This window comes from Trichosurus vulpecula, chromosome 2 (assembly GCF_011100635.1).
Source record: "Trichosurus vulpecula isolate mTriVul1 chromosome 2, mTriVul1.pri, whole genome shotgun sequence".
Classification (NCBI taxonomy): Eukaryota; Metazoa; Chordata; class Mammalia; order Diprotodontia; family Phalangeridae; genus Trichosurus; species Trichosurus vulpecula.
Genome location: NC_050574.1, coordinates 462588551 through 462601217, shown reverse-complemented (window position 1 = coordinate 462601217; position 12667 = coordinate 462588551). Strand labels below are relative to the sequence as shown.

Genomic DNA, 12667 nt, shown 5'->3' with positions numbered 1-12667 from the left:
ATATATATGTGTGAATACTGTGCGTGTATTGGTGCACAACCTGTGATAGAGCATTCTGAGCTCGTATTGGTCTGATCAGTCACAATCGGACACACTGAAAGTTGACCCTAGCATAGTAATATCCTTTTGGTCCTCTTTGAGAAGAAAGACAACTACATATATACATATATACATGCATGCATATGTATGTACATATGTACTTATACACACATACATATGTGTGCATATGTGTATATATACATATATATTTACGCATACACACACCTAAATTTATAAGTGTGTGTATGAAATGGGGTAACTGGGGCAACCAGTATGTGTGTATATATCCACATATGTATTTATATTTATACATGCATGTGTGTTTATGAATTAAAATAGGAATTCAAAGGGGAAAGTGAAGATTCTTTTCCTTTTTCTCTAATAATCTTTTGAAATAGATCTACTAGTGGCATTACTGTGTCAAAGGGTATTGGCAACTTAATAACTCTTTGGGCAAAATTACAGATTGGTCTCCATAATGTTTGGATCAGTTCACAATTCTACTAACAATGAATTAAAGTTCCAATTTTTCCACATGCCCTCCAACATTTGTTGCTTTCCCTCTGAATCATATTAACCAATCTGATATATATATATATATATATATATATATATAAAATAATATCTCAAGGTTACTTTAATTTACATATCCCTAGTCAATTATGATTTAGAGCATTTTTATATGACTATAAATTGGTTGAATTTCCTTATCTAAAAGATTCATAAAATTTAATTCTTGGGATTGTAAGAGTTAGTATAGTAGATAGAACATTGGACTTGAAATAGCACTTAAATCTCAGATGTATTGTTTATTATCTGAGAAACTCCAGCCCAGGCACTTCTCTTTTCTAGGTCTCATTTTCCTCATTGGGTTAAACCTAATGATTTCTACAGTCTCTTCCAGGTCTAAATCCTATAAATCCCTAAACACCAATGTTATGGGAATAGCAGTTCTCCATCATGGACCCCTATAATGGTAATCAGGGCAGGATTTTTTGCTGTTCTCTTTTGGGAGGCTAAGGCTATCAAGTGCCTTTAATAAGTCTGGCCTTTGTTCAAGCATTCATATTTTTTTAAGCTAACCCAGTGTCAAGATCTTCTACACAGAGATTAGTGAAGGAAAGAGAGATTTTTGAAATGATAATATGCACCTAGCCAGGCAGCTTTGTTTGGGATAAATGTGAGATTGGGGGCATGTATTTTCACCACACCCTCTTTTCTTGTAAGGTGAGATGTAGGCACAATAGTTAGGTAGGTAAAAGTTGTTCTCTAGCACAGTGTGTGGCACATAGATCTTAATAAATGCTTGTTGACTTGGGGGAGGCAAGTATTCATCTGGGGTTCCAGAACTGGAAGTCAAGTTGGAGGGGCAGAGAAAGGTCATACTTAGAGGGTGTCATGTCAATTGACGAGGACATGGTTTGGTAGTGAAGAGAGGAGTGACAAAAGACAGTCCTACGTGAAATACGGCAACTGAAGCAATGAACAATCTTGACAGTGGGGCTCTATTTTGGAAGTTTCAGGCACAAAAAGATGAAATCTTTCAGGGTTTTGTTTCTGGTTCCTTGTAGCCTGCTAGCCTATAAGAAGAGTATTTTTTAGAGGTGAGAAAGAAGTACTGGAAATTTTTGCTGTCTTCTCAATAGTTTTTTTCCTCTTCAGCAGTTATAAATATGACCTTTTCTAATTATTTCTTCTCTTCACTTTTTTCAGATATATTTAGAAAAAAATCTTTCAATGTTTCCAAATTGTATCATTTCCAATTGAGAATTTCTCTGTGTATATTTATTATAATTCAGCTGCTCTTTCTGTTTTGGTTCTGTGTATCTGCATGTGCCTTTCTCATGCAACGTAGTGAAGGAAGCAATATTAAAATCAAAATGTGATGACTTCAATGTAAAAACCATGATGAGGTCATTTTTCTTAATTTTTTAAATCTGTTTTCCTTTAATTTTTATCCTTATATTTTCTCTTATTCAATGTTTACCATAATTTGGATTCATGCCAATACTTCTATGTACCTCTCTTTTTTCATTTCCCTGCTTGTCAACATTTTATAAGATAATACAGATTATTTCCTATCATGTTCCATAATATATGCAAATAAATTATATTTTATACTTTCTATGCTGTTATTAACACTCTTTGCATAGTGATTAATTATTTACTGATGGGGAATTTCTGGGATCCTTTATACTCATTGTAGCAATTGCTTTTCATTGGATAAGCTTCCAAAGGAAATGATAATAGTAAATGCCTATTGTACTTTTATCCATTTTCCATAATTTTGAAATCAAAACTTTTGTAAAACAGGTCTAATTTTAGAGGCCTTAATTTTATATCATTATCTTTGTCCAGTTACTTCTTCTTGTAATATACTGTGGATTTTCATCTTTATTCTCACAGATCAATGTTCTGATTACATAAAGATGACTCATTCCGAAATGATTCACATATTAATCATTAGTCATTTCTGATTTGTGAATATGTAGCCCATTGCATTTTTTCCTAATTTGTTCTGTTTTCTATATCTAGATTTCTATTTTACCATCTGGTTCTAGAATATCAGGGCAGTTTTCCTTGATAATTTCTTGAAAGATGATGTCTAGGCTCTTTTTTTTTTTGATGATGTCTTTCAGGTAGTCCAATAATTTTTAAATTATCTCTCCTGGATCTGTTCTCCCGGTCAGTGTTGTTTTTCTCATTCCTTTGGTTCTGTTTTATTATTTCTTGGTTTCTTACAAAGTCACTAGCCTGCACTTGCTCCAATCTAATTTTTAAAGTGGTATTTTCTTTAGTGGCCTTTTGGACCTCCTTTTCCATTTGGCTAATTCTTCCTTTCAAGGCATTCTTCTCCTCATTGGCTTTTTGGAGCTCTTTTGCCATTTGGGTTAATCTATTTTTTAAGGTGTTATTTTCTTCAGTATTTTTTTTTGGTCTCCTGTAGCAAGTCATTGATGTGTTTTTCATGATTTTCTTGCATCACTCCCAACTTTATCAAATCCTTTACTTGCTTCTAAAAGAGGAATCTTTGGTCTATTTCCATTTACCTGCAACTTTCTCTGTTTTTTTTTTCCTCTCTTTTTAAAAATTTATTTAATATATTTAGTTTTCAGCATTGATTTTCACAAAAGTTTAAATTACAAATTTTTTCCCCATTTCTACCCTCCCCCCACTCCAAGATGGTGTATATTCTGGTTGCCCCATTCCCCAGTCAGCCCTCCCATCTGTCACCCCACTCCCCTCCCATCCCCCTTTCTCTTTTTCACTTGTAGGGCAAGATAAATATCTATGCCTCATTGCCTGTGTATCTTATTTCCTAGTTGCATGCAAAAACTTTTTGTTGTTGTTGTTCTTTTTGAAAGTCTGTTTTTAAAACTTTGAGTTTCAAATTCTCTCCCCTCTTCCCTCCCCACCCACCCTCCCTAAGAAGGCAAGCAATTCAACACAGGCCACGTTTGTATCATTATGTAAAACCCTTCCACAATACTCATGTTGTGAAAGATTAACTATGTTTTGCCCCTTCCTAACCCATCCCCCTTTATTGAATTTTCTCCCTTGACCCTGTCCCTTTCCAAAAGTGTTTGTTTTTGATTTCCTCCTCCCCCCATCTGCCCTCCCTTCTATCATCCCTCCTTTTTTATCTTCTTCCTCCTTCTTTCCTATGGGGTAAGATACACAATTGAGTGTGTATGGTATTCCCTCCTCAGGTCAAATCAAAGGAGAGCAAGATTTACTCATTCCCCCTCACCTGCCCCTCCTCTTCCCTTCCTACAGAACCACTTTTTCTTGACACTTTTATGCAAGATAATTTACCCCATTCTGTCTCTCCCTTTCTCCCTCTCTCAATATATTCCTCCCTTATCCCTTAAATTGATTTTATTTTTTTAGATATCATCCCTTCATATTCAACTCACCCTGTGCCCTTTGTGCGTGTGTGTATGTGTGTGTATATATATATATACACACACATACATAGACACACACATATGTATATATATGTATACACACATAAATATATATGTGTGTATATATATATGCATATTTCTTTCAGCTACTATGATATTGAGGTCTCATGAATCATACACATCATCTTTCTATGTAGGAATGTAAACAAAACAGCTCAACTTTAGTAAGTCCCTTATGATTTCTCTTTCTTGTTTACCTTTTCATGCTTCTCTTGATTGATGTGTTTGAAAGTCAAATTTTCTATTCAGCTCTGGTCTTTTCACTGAGAAAGCTTGAAAGTTCTCTATTTTATTGAAAATCCATATTTTGCCTTGGAGCATGATACTCAGTTTTGCTGGGTAGGTGACTCTTGGTTTTAATCCTCGCTCCACCGACCTCCAGAATATCATATTCCAAGCCCTTCGATCTCTTAATGTAGAAGCTGCCAGATCTTGGGTTATTCTGATTGTGTTTCCACAATACTCTAATTGTTTCTTTCTGGCTGCTTGCTGTATTTTCTCCTTGATCTGGGGGCTCTGGAATTTGGCGACAATGTTCCTAGGAGTTTTCTTTTTGGGATCTATTTGAGGAGGCAATCTGTGGATTCTTTCAATTTCTATTTTACCCTCTGGCTCTAGAATATCAGGGCAATTCTCCTTGATAATTCCTTGAAAGATGACATCTAGGCTCTTTTTTTGATCATGGTTTTCAGGTAGTCCAATAATTTTTAAATAATCTCTCCTGGATCTATTTTCCAGGTCAGTGGTTTTTCCAATGAGATATTTGACATTGTCTTCCATTTTTTCCTTCCTTTGGTTCTGTTTTATTATATCTTGATTTCTGCTAAAGTCACTAACTTCCACTTGCTCCAATCTGATTTTTAAGGTAATATTTTCTTCAGTGGTCTTTTCGTCCTCCTTTTCCATTTGGCTAATTCTGCCTTCCAAGGCATTTTTCCTCTCATTGGCTTTTTGGAGTTCTTTTGCCATTTTAGTTAGTCTATTTTTTAAAGTGTTGTTTTCTTCAATATTTTTTTCAGCATTTTTTTGGTTCTCCTTTAGCAAGTCATTGACTTGTTTTTTCTTGGTTTTCTTGCATCATTCTCATTTCTCATACCAATTTTTCCTCTACTTCTCTAACTTGCTTTTCCAAATCCTTTTTGAGTTCTTCCATGGCCTGAAACCAGTTCATGTTTTCCTTGGAGGCTTTTGGTGTAGGCTCTTGCACTTCGTTGACTTTGTCAGGCCCTATGTTTTGGTCTTCTTTGTCACCAAAAAAGATTCCAAAGTCTGAGACTGAATCTGGGTGTGTTTTCATTGCCTGGCCATGTTCCCAGTCAACTTACTTGACTCTTGAGTTTTTCGCAGGGGTATGACTGCTTGTAGAGCAAAGAGTACTTTGTTCCAAGCTTGAGGGGATGTGGTGTTGATTTCAGATCTATTTCTGTTATAGCCAGCTCTGCCACCCCAGCACTCCTCCTTCCTCAAGAAGCACCAACCTGGACCTGATGCAAATCTTCAGCAGGCTCTTCACTCCTGCTCTGATCCACCACTTAATTCTTCCCACCATGTGGGCCTGGGGCCGGAAGTAACTGCAGCTATAGTTCTGTAGCTGTACCTCCCCCGCTGCCCCTGGGGTGGTGGCTGAACCATGAACTCTGTCCCCTGCAGCTTTTCCCACTAACCTTCTCTGTTGTCTTTGGTGTTTGTGGGTTGAGAAGTCTGGTAACTGCCACAGCTCACTGATTCAGGGTGCTAGGGCCTGTTCTACCTGGCTCTTGGTCTGGCTGGTCCTGCTGCCTCCCATGCTGAGCTCTGCTCCCCTGCACTCCATGTGCGATAGACCTCATCCAGTGACCGTCCAGGCTGTCCTGGGCTGGATCCCTGCTTCCCTCTGCTATTTTGTGGGTTCTACAGTTCTAGAATTTGTTCAGAGCCATTTTTTATAGGTTTTTGGAGGGGCGTGGTGGGGAGCTCACACAAGTCCCTGCTTTCCAGCTGCCATCTTTGCCGCAACTTTCTCCTAACCTATGGTTTTATTTATAATAAAAATAGCAATATTAATGAGAATCAGTTCTTTCACCAATATGTTAGTACTGGATGTCAACATTGGACCAGGATTTCATAGACTGAGTATTATAAGTTAAGTTTATAAATATCCAGCAAATTGTTATACTTAGCACCTTTGGCCATTTTAGAACAAAACAATGGGGAACTACAGAGTTAATTTTATATTTGTTTTTGGTTCATAGGAGCCAAATTCCTCAGCACTTAGTGTCCAATTTGCCAATAATGATGATTTTTTTTAGATCTTCTAGGTTTGTCCTTGGAAATCTGGATGTCTTCCACCACACCAATATTACAAGTATTTACAGCAAAAATAGAACCCGTCATATTTCTGCTCTTCTGAAATACCTTTCATGATGTCACAGTTATCTTTATTTCATGTTAAAGCATTGAAGAAGACTTTTTGTGAAGGGCTTTGCAGATAGTAGGTACTTAATAGATGTGAATTGTATTTCTTTGAATGAGGGATGAACCCTGGATACAATATATACCCCTTGCTAGCTATAAAAACTTGGAAAATTTTGTGAATCTCTCTTCATTTGTAATACAGAGACAAAATATTTATGAAACATTTCAAAGTGTTATTGTGAAGATTGAAGGAGATGAATGTAAATAACTTCATTGACTGAAATGCACTATATAATTGTAAATTATAATTAGGTGACAGAATTCTAGAGGAGAGATCAAGTCAAAATTGAAAGGATTTAATCCAAAATAGTTGAGTGCCATGTCTCTCAGGGAAGGAAGAAAAAATGTGCAAAAAATGTTTTAGTGGCTTGGACCCTGGAAGAGGAAATTTGAAGGGTGTCAGGTATTATAACCTCCATCTTCTCCCTTAAGTATGAGTGGGGTCAGGAGAAAGGAACCTAGGGTTTTGAAATGTATTGAAAAGTTTTAACATTTCCATGGAAATCTGATGTGAGATGCAAATGAAAGGCAGCCAAACCATTAGTTCATGTCCCCCAAAGTATAGTTTTCCATGAAAAGTGGACAAAAAGGACAGAAAAGATAGAAGATACTTAAATTTTCTCATTAGACCTATTGCCTGATTCTCATTAAGCTGCACTGATTTATTTAAGGCCTTGGGCATAAGGACCAGTGTATGTTTTCATAGCTGTGTGAGTATATTATGAAGAGTCAGGAGACTGCTAAGGGTATTCTTTGTCTTCTCTTATAGATCTCGCATTTGGCCTGAGCTGTGTTTTTGCAATGAGCTCAATAGTGTTCCTTTTCAATCAAAAATAAATATCAATTATAAGCAGAACAACTGAAAACTACTTACTAATAAAAAAGAGTAGAAAGAAATTTATCATTTACTAGTCTCTCCTATTCATTTCATGCCTAGATTAGGGCAACCACCTGCTCTCTCATTTTCTTGCCTCTAGTCTGTTATTACTGCCATTTTTCCTATTCACTGCAAGCATAATTATCTTCTTTGTTCCTTATTTTCCTTCATTCATTGACCATTTATTAAGTACCTGTGACAAACAAAGAAGCACTGTGTTAAGTGTTAGAGTAGGATATGAACATGGATAGGGACTAGACTCAATTTCATTGGTGTAGGGATCTCCTAGTGTAGGAAATCCATCTGCCACTGCTGGTCTGCACCTTCTTTGCAAATTGATAGTTTAAGAAACAAATATAAGTAACCATAGTATCTATATTCAGAGAAGTTTTAGTTTAATAGGGATGGGGATCCATGACACATTTGCAAATATGTAATTCTCTATAATATGTAGAACTATGATAGAAAAAAAAGATTATAATACATTGGCAAAGTATTATCCAAATTCTAAGGAAGGAAAAAGCATTTCCAATTGAGAGTTTTGTTGATTTTATAGAGAAAATTATGTTTGATTAGGGCCTTGAAAGATAGGTAAAATTTTTGAAGGTTGAGATGGGGGAGGTTAAGAATGAGGATATTTCAGTTACAGAGAAAGGTATGAAAAAAACATAAAAGTAGAAAAATCCTCAAAGAATGATGAGTAGGTGAATTATGTTGAGGCATACTACACAGTATAAACAAAGGAGAAGAGTGTGAGAGAAAGCTAGAAATGTATGAAGGTACAGTGTGTGCCAAGCTTTGAATGATAGGTAAAGCATTTTGGATGAAATTTGGAAGGCAAGAAGGGTCATTCGAGAATTTTGAGTGGAGGACCAACTGTAGCACCAATGCAACACTTACAGTGCCTATGGTGGATATGAATATGCTGGCATAGTTCTGAATTGCAAAATATAACAGACTCTCTTCATTGAAGGAAGAACCAAAACATTTATTCAAATACCAGAAAGCCAAATCCCAACACCATAAAGCCAAATCCAACACAGCAACAAAGAAATTTATACACATTAGCAATACGGGGGCACAAACATCCCCAAGCCTTCTGTCTGTTAGGGCCTTCCTACAAACCAACACCCTCAAGCAAAATCACTCCCTGGCTCTCACTCATGCTAGCTGCTGCTCTCTGTGTGTGTATGTGTGTGTGTGTATGTGTATGTGTGTCTCTCTCTGTCTCCCAGCTCTGACTGCTCTGTCTCACTTTCTTTCAGCTCTGCTCCACCCTTCCTGCTCCACCCTTCTTGCTCCACTCCTTCCTGCTCCACCCATTCTGCAAGCTCCTCCCACCACAGGCTTATGTGACTCAGGCTTCCATGTGACTCAGACAGGTCACATGGGCCTATTAATGGACGGGAAGATCTTCAAATTGTATTACCATTACACCAACACAATCAGGTCTGCACATAAGAAAGGTTAATTAAGTAGTAGTATCAAGGGTAAATTAGACAGAAGAAACAAAGTGGAAACATGTCAGTGGAAAGGTACATTCCTATATTGTTCAAGGACCTCTAGTAGCTCACTTTTGCTTATCATATTAGATCCAAACACTGTAGCTTCACATTCCTTTTAACTACAGGACATAGTAACTGATAAAAATACCACAACTGAATCAGTAAATCAGTGTCACATTTATTTAATTTCTATTTGTCTAAAGTGTCCTTTGTCACTTTAGTGCCAGAGCTGGAATAGTGGTATCAATATGCATTTTTGGCATAATTTAACAAAGAAAGAACCAATCCACTGAAGAAGAAAGAGCCCTGAATTTTTATTTGAATCTTTGAATTCTGTCTCTGCTATTTACTACCTATATTACCTTAGGCAATTGATTTAACCTCTGCAGTCTTCAGTGTCTTTACCTGTAAAATCAAAGGGTTGAACTAGTTGGTCTGTAATGTCCTCTTCAATTCTGGAATGATTCTATCATCCCATAAACCCGGGAAATAATAATTAAAATATCTTGTTCAAACTGACTCTCTAAGGTTCTTGGAATCAATAAGTGCTGCTTTGTTTCACAAACAGAAGTTTTGTTCAAAAAAGATGCATTTATGGGAGGGGCTCAGAATCATATATTTTATATGTTTGAAATTACAGTTAACATTGTATCTAGTCTGAAAGTACACCTATACAAGATGACAATTACCATCAATGAATAACAGGCATTCTTAACATAATTTAAAGAAAACTCAGAAGTTACCTAGTCCAACTCCAATTCAAAGAAGAAATTCCTTCTGCAGAATATTTAGAAAATGACTATGTCATCTTCAATGGAACACAATCAGTGATTTCACATTCAGGGATCCCCTTCTCCCAAGGGAGAGTGTTCCATTGCCCAACAGTCTAATTACTTAGCTGTTATTATAGAAGTGGTTTTCATCATATTACTAAAACCAGTGCACTTGCATTCAAATACAAGATTTCAATTAGCTATAATAGTTTAAAGAGTCTGTAGAGGTTCTTCTGGTACTTAAATCAGGATAATGGTTTAAATGGCATTACCTACATGCCTGAATGCATTTTAATAGTGTTATATAAAACCTACATGGGAATGTTTGGTAATGGTGTCAGGTTTAGATATAGTAGTGGTCAGAAGGTCTTATGGAGAAGATTTTTGGATTCCTGAAATGAGAACTCCTGGGAACCTTACAAATGCAATTTTTAATAGCCAGGGGAGAATTTTCATGCATTTTGTTGGATAAAGTAATTACCTTCACATCTTAAGCCATGCTCCAGTATTTACCTACTCCTGAGTCAGTGCTGAACTGAACAAATTTGCTCAGAGGTGGCTATTTCAAAAATTGAATTCCAGATATTCTGGGTAGCCTGAATAGCCCCAGCAATGTTTATAAAAATAAGTACCCTAGCTTGAGATGAAATTGATGAAATGATCATTAAACTTTATGTGTACTTTTATTTGTAGTTTCAAAGCAATTGAAAATTTGGACTTTCATTATCTCTTATTTAGAAGTCATATATTATATGGAAAGGAGTATTTTTGCTTTAGTTACTTCAAAAGATCTGGTATTTCATCCGTGAGATTACTCCCTCTAACAATGAAGGTTTTAATCCCTCTTCACCTTAGTAAATGAACTACATGAGATGCTCTTCATTGCTTAGTAACTATCCTTCAAGTCATAACCTTCTTCAGATTGAATCTAACTCCATAATGGAAGACATCACTGGGCTTGTACTCAAAACTTTGCTTCTTGGCAAGACCTGACAAACCTTCACTATGCTGACCTAACTTGTAAGAACACAGAATGCAGCCTGGAGAGGAATGAGTAGATGGCTGAGCACCTTGGCATTCTCCTTAAAAAAGCTTCTGAGAGGAGCCATCTAATCAACAGGAGGAAGGCTGATGGGGGGAGGGTACTTCCAATGAGTAAAGTTCAGGGCTGGAATGCACTTCCAGGATATGGTGGTTTCTGGGTCTTCTGAGTAGAGAGAATTTGTAGTGTAGCTTGGAGAAAAATGAAAACATAATACTTCATGTGCCTATATACCTTGACAACATTCCAAATACACCTATGCATCTGTGTCATAATAAGACTTCCTCATTGAGCAAAACTTTATGAAAGACTTATGATTCTATAATGGCAAATATATATTTCACAAATATTAAATTTTCTAACAATTGAAATAATTGTATAATTTTTGTCTTCAGCTTTGTATTCACCTCTCTTAGATTTATATTCTGTAAGTTACTAATACTTAATTTTAAACTATAATTTAAAGCATTTTAATTTTTATTCCTTATGTTTGAGTTTGAAAGAGTAACAAATATTTTCACATAATGTTGTGTTATTCAAAAACTCATATTCCTCTTTGTAGCATCTATATATTTGACAATAGAAAGGTAGGAGAGATAAGGTATATGACTTTGTATGGCTCATTGACAACCAATCAAGTGTTTCCATAGTTTTTATATTGTATGATAGGAACTTATTTTTCTCCAAAAGAAGATTCTGACAAAATATTTTATAAAAGAGAAATATTTATCATTTTGAGAAGCTTCCTTCTGTATTCATGTTTAGTCATAATTATTTATTTTATTAATTTTAAAATTGTGTAAACTTAACCTTAAAGAAATGTTGATTGAAGCATTTTACATACACATATATGTGTGCATATATATATATACATATATATGTATATGTGTATATGTATATACATATATGAATAAACATGTATATATACATATATATATATATACAAACAAATATATATACCAGCATTTTTTTTCAGGAGCTGATTGATATTATTAGGGAAGTCATTTGAAAATATATTGTATTTTTATAAATATCAGTCATAATCTGTACACTAAAAATAAATTCAGATGGACCATAAAGAAAGAACGAAACACACAGTGGAAAAAGAGTGCTCCCCTCCAGACAAGGACCGCATGTCACTGAAAGTGGCTTGGCTCCCCTCCCCAGGCTGGACTGTGATGACCAGGGTCTCATTCTTGTGGTCAAAGAGCATCTTGCCGAAGTAGGCCCTCTGGGAGAGCAGGTTGCCAAAGTACAATTTGCACCATGTGGTGAGACACCTTCGGAACTGCTGGTAGGTCTTGTATTTCTGGGTCATGATTTCATCCAGTAATTTGATGAACTTCTTCAGGTTCTTCATTTTGCCTTCCAGGTCCTGGTAGGTCTCCTTGGCCTCCTTGTACTGCCTGATGATCGCTTCCCTGTCCCCATGACTGTCACTTTCTGTCTGTATCTTCTGTCTCAGTCGAGTAATTTCTCTGTCAAGAATGGATCTTTTTGGTCACAGCAGTTTTCTCTACAAACTCCCTCTCCATCTGGGCCAGCACCTCTTTCTTCGCCTGGAGAGCGACCACAAGCTGCTTGAGCCTCTCCTCGTAATGGCGCAGTGACTGTTTCAGGGTGTCCACCTCTGCACAGGCCTGATTCAGTTCTTCCTTCACAGGCTTGGCCAATTCAGAAACCTGATGGATTTTCAACGTGAAGTCTTCATACATCTGTTTTCGATGCCTGGATGAATTTGATGTCTACATGGACATGGTTAATAGAAGAATCACCATGGACATGATCCTCAAGATGACTGATTCCCAGCACTACCAGCAGTTCATCCTGCTAACTCCACAGAACATGAGCTCTCTTCCACCAAGAAGACTGATCAGAATACTCCGAATGCGAGACCCATAAAGAGGCCAGAGAACCCTGCCTTTCCAGACAGCCAACAAAGACCAGGAGGAGGATTGAAGCTGATCCTCATCATCATGGTGATCATGGTTGTCTTCTCAAAGTGTCTC

At 36.6% G+C, this 12667-nt stretch overlaps 1 pseudogene; it reads right to left on the bottom strand.

Annotated features, from left to right (window-relative positions):
- Positions 1-11721: 11721 nt before the first annotated feature.
- On the bottom strand, positions 11722-12373 carry LOC118837364 (annotated as a pseudogene).
- Between the last annotated feature and the right edge of the window lie 294 nt (positions 12374-12667).